At 45.4% G+C, this 9,175-nt stretch overlaps 1 protein-coding gene across 1 annotated transcript in view; it reads left to right on the forward strand.

Annotated features, from left to right (window-relative positions):
- TNRC6A (trinucleotide repeat containing adaptor 6A) overlaps positions 1-9,175 on the forward strand; it is a 292,395-nt gene that overhangs the window by 237,232 nt on the left and 45,988 nt on the right. The window lies entirely within an intron of this gene.

A 9,175-nucleotide genomic window follows, 5' to 3' on the forward strand; every position in this document is an offset into this window, starting at 1 on the left:
TTTACAACTGCCCCATGGTGCGTAAGTCTATAAAAGAGAGACTGCCTTGACAGGTCCCTGGCCTTGTGTCTCTCCCTGCTGAGAATGGGATTTTCTTGGCAAAATTGAAAGGGCTGACATATTGGAGTTGGCATAAAGTGGTGGTTTCAGTCCTGGGCTCTAGGAGACCAGGGTTCAAATGCTCATTCAGCCATGGAGGTCCATGGAAGGACCTTGGGCAGGTTACCCTCTCAGTCCCAGGGGACACCTGTAGCAAATCTCTGATGAAATCTTTAGAGCCAGGATAGTGTGATGGTTTGAGTTTGGGGCCAGGAATCTGGCAGACCAGGGACGTTTGGGGAAAGAGGCTCCTTCCCCAGTGCTATTGGTGTGCATCCATTTATTGTCTGCCCTCCATATCCATGGATTCAAGCATCTATGGTTTGAAAATAATTTTAAAAATGTATAAATTTAAAAAAATTAAACCTTCATTTTGCCATTTTGTATAATGAATACTGTTTGACTTTGTCATTGTTTTTATGGGACTTGAGCATCCATGGATTTTGTTATCCATGGGGAATCCTGGAACCAAACCCCAACGGATACCAAGGTCCCTCACTCTATTTTGTTCTGTGTCACACCTGATTGGTGGGATTGGAGCCCATAAAAACAAAGAAATCTGCATATGAGAGGTGAGAGAGAGAAATTCTCTTTGTATATCCATAGAGGAGTCCTTTCTTCCTCTTATGGAAAAAGCAGTTCCCTTCACCTGGCACTGCCACTCTCATTGCTGCCCCCACTTTGATGTGTGAACGCTGATTTCCATCTCTTCGCTGCTGCTACTTCTTCTATTGCTGGTGTGCCCAGAATGCAGATGAACGCCCCAGGATATTTGCCAGCGTGCAGCGAGATGCAATTTGTCCGAAATGCCATGTAATTGATGCCTTTTGCAAGAGACTGAAGCTGCTCCCCAGTCGGCTGAACTAATGGAGAGGCAGAGATGGGAAGCTGGTGGCTCTGCAGCTGCAGACTCTGAGCGGCATATTTGGAGCAACACCTTCTGTGTCAATAAATAGTCAGGCCATCTTAAATGCATTTTCGATTGTTGGCTGGAAGATGGGTCTGCGGGTGCTTTAATATGCACAGGAGCAATGTGATTGCATTTGCCTCCTCAGAATCTGCCCTCTTTTGACAAGACTTTTTAAAATGTTGTTTTACCCAGGCGAATGCCCACTCTCCTCCATCTGGGGGTCATGGATGGAGCTCAGTCTCCCCTTCCTCATTGTATGGAAACATGCCAAGAGCAAGTGTGCATATGCGGAGGTCTCTTCAGTCTTTTTAGTTTAAGAAACCTCTCTCATGTCCAACCATGTCTTCTTATGCCTTTAATGCATTTTAATTGCAATTTGCCTTGGCAAGCAAGGTGAAGGTCACAGCGCTTTCTCTCTCTTTCTCTGCCTGCTGGAGAGGTCACTGGCCATTCCTAGCTATTGAGACAAGCCACCCCGTGTTTTTGCGCAGAATGAGAGGAGTGGAGGATGCTCTTTCTCCTGCCGATGTTTCACCCAGGACACCTTCGTGACAGATCACAGCCTGAGAGCCACAAACAGTGCGAAGGGGACGCAGGCATGGATGTGGCTGTTCACAAAGGCAAGCATTCAAATGGCGCTGGCACAGCTCCAAGTTGTAGTTGAAGAGGAACCAAAGACAAAGGTATTAAATATTCATGGGCAGATTCATCGGCATTTAATCTACTTCTTGCCCACCACCAGCACCACCATCACAATACACACAGAGTTTCTGCCCACCCCTTTGGAGGACAATTGCTCCTTTGCAATAATTGAATGTCGTCTCCAAAGATGAAATTGTCTGTTTACTCATTTGGAATGGCATCATTCTTATTACACAAATCCTAGGGTGGCTCAGGAAATGGGGCTTCGCACCAGGCTATTTTGTTTGTCAGGTGACTGGTGGCCTTGATCAAATGACAGTTCAGACTGATGTTAAAGGCAGCATGTGACCCTAAACAGCATTGCAAGCGAAATGTACAGGGTTCAGTCTCAAATCCCAAACGCATGCAAAATGTTTGGGTTCTAGTTCAAACTCCCTGCCTCAAAATCGTCTCTAGTAAACATGCAGTTCTCTAGAGTTGAGTACATGCACATTGGCATGGAAGCCATTTGCCCTTGGGCTGAGCAACCCAAAGGGCTGGCGAATGTTTAAGGCGCCTTGTTGGATTTCTGCCAGCTGCAGCGATGCCTTTTTCTCTCCTGGGCTGAAGATCACAAAGGTGCCATTTCCACTTGGCAGATAAAACGGATTATATTGACGCGAATCTGATTCAGGTTATTTTCCAAGTCTAATTCGATTTTTTTCCATCGTTTCCATTACGAAAAGGGGCAAATTACCTCAATTTATTTAGACCCTGTTTTCGTTCTCGTTTATTTTAAATTGCTGTATTTTAAAGCGTTGTAATTTGCTCCCCGTTCCTATTTGTGTCTGCAAGCTGTCAATCAGGTGCGTTGGCTTCAGGCGTCACAAGTCTTGGGTTTTTTTTGGGGGGGCAGCCAATGAAAATCGGCCGGATCCAAGACTCTTCCGTTGTTTCTCCCCAGACTAGAAGGAGGCTCTATTCGTCCTAAACCCCTTGCATCTGAGGCTCTTCTGTGTCTCCCCATATTAACTGCCATAACTCAGTGCTAGGGAATCCTGGGAATGGTAATTTATTATGGCACCAGCACTCTCTGGCAGAGGAGGATAAATGTCTCACAAACACAACAGTTCCCATAATTCCTTAGTACTGAGCCAGGACAGGTTACGGGATCTCAAACTGTATTATTTCTACAGTGGGTTTTGAATACAGATGAGGTTTTTTTCATAAATTAAAAAAGTTGTTACTTTATAATTTACTTTAGATCCTGGGTGACTTTAATATCCACATTGATGATTCCAATAACCCTACAACATCTCGCTTTAACTCTCTCCTGGCTTCTTTTGGCCTCCAGCCACACTCCAACTCTTCAACGCATTCTCTTGGTCACTGTCTTGACCTAGTTCTTACTGCAAACTGTGCCATTTCTGACTACCTGGCACTTGACTTTCCACTATCTGATCATCACTTAATCTCCTTTGCTTTCACTTATACTCCTCCTCCTCATCACACTGTTCAACGCTATTTTCGTGATCTTCGGTCTGTTAACTCTAATCATCTTGGTCAGACCCTGGATTCATCTCTCTCTTCCCTAAATCTTGGGGATTCTGCTGACTCAGCAATGTCTTTATTTAACCACTCTTTCCTCGACTCTTGACCGCTTTGCCCCTGTCTCTATATGCACTTCTTCCTCTAAGACTAGGCCTCAGCCCTGGCTTATCCCCATCGTTAAGTTTCTCCGGTCCTGCTCTAGAGCGGCTGAACGTCTTTGGAGAAAGTCCAAACAGTGGGCTGATTTTACTCATTACAAATTTGTTCTTTCGTCCTTCTCACGCGCCCTCTCTATGGCAAAACAGAATTACTACAAATCATTGATCTCTGTCAATGAGAGGAGCCCGCAGCATTTGTTCTCCACCTTCAACACTTTGCTTAAACCTCCCTCTCCTCCTGTCTCTTCATCATTCTCTCCTAACGACTTTGCTAATTATTTCATCTCAAAGATCACCACTATTTGCTCTGAGATAGTCCCTCCTGATTCTTCTTCTGCTCATAATCTTCTATCGCCCTCGCCTAAAAAATTTCTGTGTTTCCTCCTGCTTCTTTGGATGAACTCTCTACACTTCTGAACTCTTGCAAGCCTGCAACTTGTTCTCTTGACCCAATTCCTACTCGTCTTCTAATTTCTATAGCTCCTTCTTTTCTGCCCTCTCTTCTCCATATCTTCACTCTCTCTCTCTCTCTCTCTCTCTCCAGGCTCCTTCCCTTCGGACTTCAAACATGCTCTCATTTCCCCTTTTCTGAAACAACCTTCTCTTGACCCCTCCTCTTTGTCTAGCTATCGTCCGATTTCTCTTCTTCCCTTTCTTTCTAAAGTTTTGGAACGGGTTGTTTATTCTCGCTGTCTTGAGTTTCTTGAAGCCAACTCCATTCTCGATCCCTTTCAGTCTGGATTCCGCCCAAGGCATTCTACAGAAACAGCTCTCACTAAGATCTCAAATGACCTTTTACGGGCCAAGGCTAATGGCCTTTATTCTGTTCTCATCCTTCTTGATCTGTCTGCAGCCTTTGACACCATTGATCACTGTCTTCTAGTTGATACACTTTCTGACCTTGGGTTCTTAGACTCTGTTCTCGACTGGTTTAGATCTTATTTGTCAGGCAGATCTTTTGCAGTGGTTGCTGGTGGTCAGACTTCATCTCCTGTTTCCTTATCTGTTGGAGTTCCCCAGGGCTCTGTTCTGGGTCCCCTTCTGTTTTCTCTCTACACACTGTCCTTAGGTAAACTCATTAGCTCTTTTGGTTTTTCCTACCATCTGTATGCCGATGACACCCAGTTGTATCTTTCCACCCCTGACCTTTCTCCAAGGCTTGAACAGCAAGTTTCGTCATGTCTCACAGCTGTCTCGCAGTGGATGCGCCATCGGCGTTTGAAGCTCAACATGTCCAAGACGGAGTTTCTTGCCTTTCCTCCTAAGCCCACCCTTCAACACTCCTTTTCTGTCGTTGTGGACAACATTTCTATTCAACCAGTCCAGCAAGCCCGCAGTCTTGGTTTTATCTTTGACTCTTCTCTGTCGTGTATCCCTCAGATCCAGACCACAGCCAAGGCTTGTAGATTCTTCTTGTACAATATTGCCAAAATCCGACCATATCTCTCTTCCTCTACAGCCAAGATCCTGGTCCATGCCCTAGTGATCTCATGACTGGATTACTGTAACGTCCTCCTGGCTGGGCTTCCTCTTTCTCACCTCCGTCCTTTAATCTCTGTCCAGCATTCAGCTGCACACATTATCACATCTGCCCACCGCTCTGACCACATCTTTCCTGTGTTGGCATCCCTTGACTGGCTCCCCCTCCGTTTCCGTATTCATTATAAGCTCCTGCTGTCGACGTTTAAAGCCCTCCATGGGCTGGCCCCTCCTTACTTATCAGACCTTCTTTCTCCTCACTTTCCCACTAGGGCCCTCCGTTCTGGTAGTCAGGGTCGGCTATCCCAGCACAGGATTTCCTCTGCCCCATCTCGGATTCGCCCCTTTTCACTCACTGCCCCTCACTCCTGGAACCTTCTTCCCCCTTAACCAGCTTCAGAACATAGTTGAAGACCATCCTGTTCAGAGAAGCTTTCCCAGGCATTGCATAATTGTCGCTTGCTACTTGATGTTCTTTGGTGCCTGTTTTATCGAACCATTTCCTGTATTGCTATGTACTTTATATGTATTATCCTACTAGAGAGGCAAGCTAGCTCCAACAGGACTCCCTGGAAGACGATTAACCATCTATTATGAAGCCAAGCCCTCCCTCCAGTCCATTTGCCTTGGCCCAGGCCTCGGAGGTAGAGAGGAACTGCTGGACCTCATCCCCTTTCCCTCCACCTTTCCCTTCTCCTTTTGTGTCATGTCTTTTTAGATTGTAAGCCTGAGGGCAGGGAACCGTCTAATTAAAAAGATTGCATGTACAGCGCTGTGTAAATTTACAGCGCTTTATAAATAAAGGTTAATAATAATAATACAAATATACATTCATATGTGTATATATATGTGCGTGCACACACACACACAAATATGTGTGTATATATCTATGTTTGTGTGTGTGTATAAAGATATATATATATATACACACACACACACATATATTATACATACATTATATTGCGCATATATATATAGTGTGTGTGTGTGTGTTTGCCAAATTGAATCAAGGGAGAGAAGGCTGTGGGCTTTGGTGGGGAGAGACTCTGCATCCAAAGCCCAGGCTTGGCAAATTGGATCAAGGGCATGTCCTGCAAAGCCCATCTGCTGCTCAGGCGCTCAGGCAGAGGAGAAAAAAGAATAGTTTAAAATGGTGTTCAATGGCTCTCCTCACACATCAGTCTATGAATGTGGAGCAGAGGGGAGGTTGCAGGGGGAATAATGTGTTTACTGCGTTGATTGCCTTACCCTGCTTCCCAATCCACTGGGGGAAAGGCTATGCGAACGGAAGAAAATTGTGCCGGCGATGCAGAAAGAGAACAAAGAGGGTGACACCCCCAGGCCAGCCCCTTGAGTGCTGCTCCTCCCATCTCCAGGTCCCCGAATCAGACTCAGGAGGCACAGGAAAATTAGCTGAAAAAGCACTATTTTTTAAAACTGGTTTATTGACCTAAAATTCAGATTTTTCAGGATAATTCGATTCAGATTCGAATCTCAATGGAAACGATATTGGAGCAATGCGCGTCGAATGCGCGCTCTAATGGAAACGATGCACCCTCGATTCGCATCCTGATCCGTGTTATAGGCCAGTGGAAATGGGGCCAAAGCCCTCTCCATCCTGGTTAGCAGATTCTTAAGAGGATCCAGGCTTTGCTTCCCAGCCAGAGCAAACCCAGAGGGTCTTTTTTAAAGCAGGATTGTGGAGGGATGTGTAAATGAATTGGACAACTGGGTGAATAAAACATGATGATGGCCTGAATTATTGAAAGGTGGGAAGGAATGGTAGTGCAAAAAAAAAAAGAAAGATTTGTATGTGAAGAAGAGGCAACAGCTTCCCTAATAAGGATGAAAGCTGTGGGATTACCCACTACTACTATTACTATTACTACTACTACTACTATGCCAGAAAAGGAGCTTCATTCCCCAGCAAAAAGGCAAAAGTACAGATACAGTTAGATCTTGAAAGTCTTTCCTTTCTTCTGCCTACCCATCCTGGCTCTTTTTTGTGCATTTGAAAATAAAAAGCGAGAGGGAGAGAAAAGAGAATACAGCATATTTTAACAGTAATTAAAGTAAGATGAATTCAGTTTCCAGTCCCTGCCACTGGAGTAAGCACAGTTCTTTGTGAGCTCCAACTCAACACCTGAAAAAACAACAACATAATTTATAAAACCAATATGTGCATTTTAATCTGTATTTGTCTTAATTTTTTTCTGGACTCCCTGAGTCCAAGTATTGAAAGAAAGGTAGGAGATGGATGGATAAGAAAGAAAGTGGGTGGCTACCTGTCCTGCCCCTGTGGCTTGTTCCCCAGCTCTTTTTTTAAGGGGAAGACTGCCACCTAAACCACCTATTGTGGTTAATGGCTCATAAATCAATGTATTTTGGGAGCTGCAGTTCACATAGGGTTATCAAGTGAACTAAGGGCTCCTATCTCTTTAATAGTTTTGTAGAAGGGAGAATATCAGCAGGTGAAAGTCTCTCTTTATAACCATTAAAAACACAGGAGCACTTACCATTACTTCACTTGGGAACCTAATTTCACGTGAACTGCTCTGCAGATGTCTACGTATCTCTAAAGTACAAATCCCAGGATTCCTTAGGATGGGGCCACGACAACTATAGTGGTATCAAACAGCTGGAGTTGCAGTGTAGATTTATTCTGAAAGTCAGAAGCCTTTAGAAGAGCATATTTACTCATCCTTTCTCCTTGCTTCTTGGCTAAATGCATCACCTGTATGTAATCCTTTGATGGGAGAACTTTCTAAATGGGCAGCAGAAGAACCAAACTTCATTTTAAAGTTTCACCTTCTGATCTGACTGTTAAAAGAAGCCCTCCCATTGCAATGCAGCTGGTTTAGGGGCAACTATAACACACTTCTGAGGACAGCTGTGTTTTCTGGGTGGCTTCTCATGAAGCCGAATGAAAGCAGGAACCCAGTCCTTCCATTCCGCCGTCGGTTTGCGTTTGTCCTTTTCTGCTTCTGAGTTGTCTGAAGTCGCTTTGCTCCACAAACGCCTTGGCTGTAGAGGGAATCGCTGAAAGGTAAGTGATGTGAAGAAGGGATGCCAGATTGTGCTTTAATTGTTCTGCGTAGATGAATTATGGTATGCCCTTTGTGTTTACGTAGGCATTCTGTAAGAGTCTTAATTAAAAATAAATCAAGATGGTGGGTGGAGTGGGGGTTATTTAGTCTCTCCAAACATGAGAGGCGAAGGAGGCGGAAGTGTTCGCTCCTTGCTGTAACTGAAATTGGGCTGAGAAAGGCCCTTTCCACTCCATGGCTTGACAATTTTGCTGTTCGCCGCCTTGAGTCCCTGTAGTGAGAGAAAGGTGGGATGTAAGTGATTATAATAACAATGATCATCTTTCTTTCTCCTCTTAAGTTCTTCTTTTGCAATTACATTGAAGCATGGCGCATAACCAGCTTGCAAACTTGGTGCAGCAGCTCAGCTGCAGATGCCAACTTGGGGCTGAACCAGGGCCAAGATTTAAGAGCCCAAATGGACTGGTCAAACCTTGAGCAAAATGGCCATTGTGAAGTCAAAGGCTTTCATGGCCAGCATCCACAGCCACAACAAAACTACAATTCCCAGGATTCCGGAGGAAGGAGCCGGGGCAGGTCTCAAACTGTGTTAATTCTGCGGTGTGGCAGCAGAGCTCAGAAGGCGACCTTTCAATAATAGGCTGAATTTACACCGCGGGAATAATGCATTGTTTGACAAGCGCTTTGACTGCTAATATGGCTCCGTACTATGGAATCCTGGGATTTGTAGTTCTGTGGACCTTCCCTCTCAGAGACACAACAAACTGCAAATCCCGGGGGGGTTCTATAGCATTCGTTTAGGCTGCATCCACACTGGAGGAATAACCCAGTTTGGGACTGCTTTAACTATTGTGGCTCAAGGCTATGGAATTCTGGGAGTTGGAGTTTGTTGTGGGCCCAGAGCGGAGGCCCACAACAAACTCCAACTCCCAGAATTCCATAGCCTTGAGCCAGACAGAGAGTTAAAGCGGTGCCAAAGCGTGTTATCTCCCCAGTGTGGATGCAAACATAAAGTACTTGTTTTGTGGCTGAGGAGAAGGGTATAAATGCTCCCAATGTGTTTATACGTATAAGAAAGTGTTTATGCATTAAAGCTCTATCTTGGAAGACAGCCCCCCTTCTCAGCCTTTTGTGGCTGCTAAGGCGCCATTTTGAAAGAGGCGGTACTGCCCCGGAAGTGGTTCCGCGGGACGCGAGGCCACTTCCGGCGGGGGCTTGGCGGCCTCTGCTGCTGCTGCTGCTGCTTTCCCTCTGGGGGAGGGAGGCTGGAAATGGCGGCTGGGCGCCGGGCGGCAGAGAAGAAGCGGCGG

The sequence above is a fragment of the Sceloporus undulatus genome, chromosome 8, assembly GCF_019175285.1.
Source record: "Sceloporus undulatus isolate JIND9_A2432 ecotype Alabama chromosome 8, SceUnd_v1.1, whole genome shotgun sequence".
Lineage (NCBI taxonomy): Eukaryota > Metazoa > Chordata > Lepidosauria > Squamata > Phrynosomatidae > Sceloporus > Sceloporus undulatus.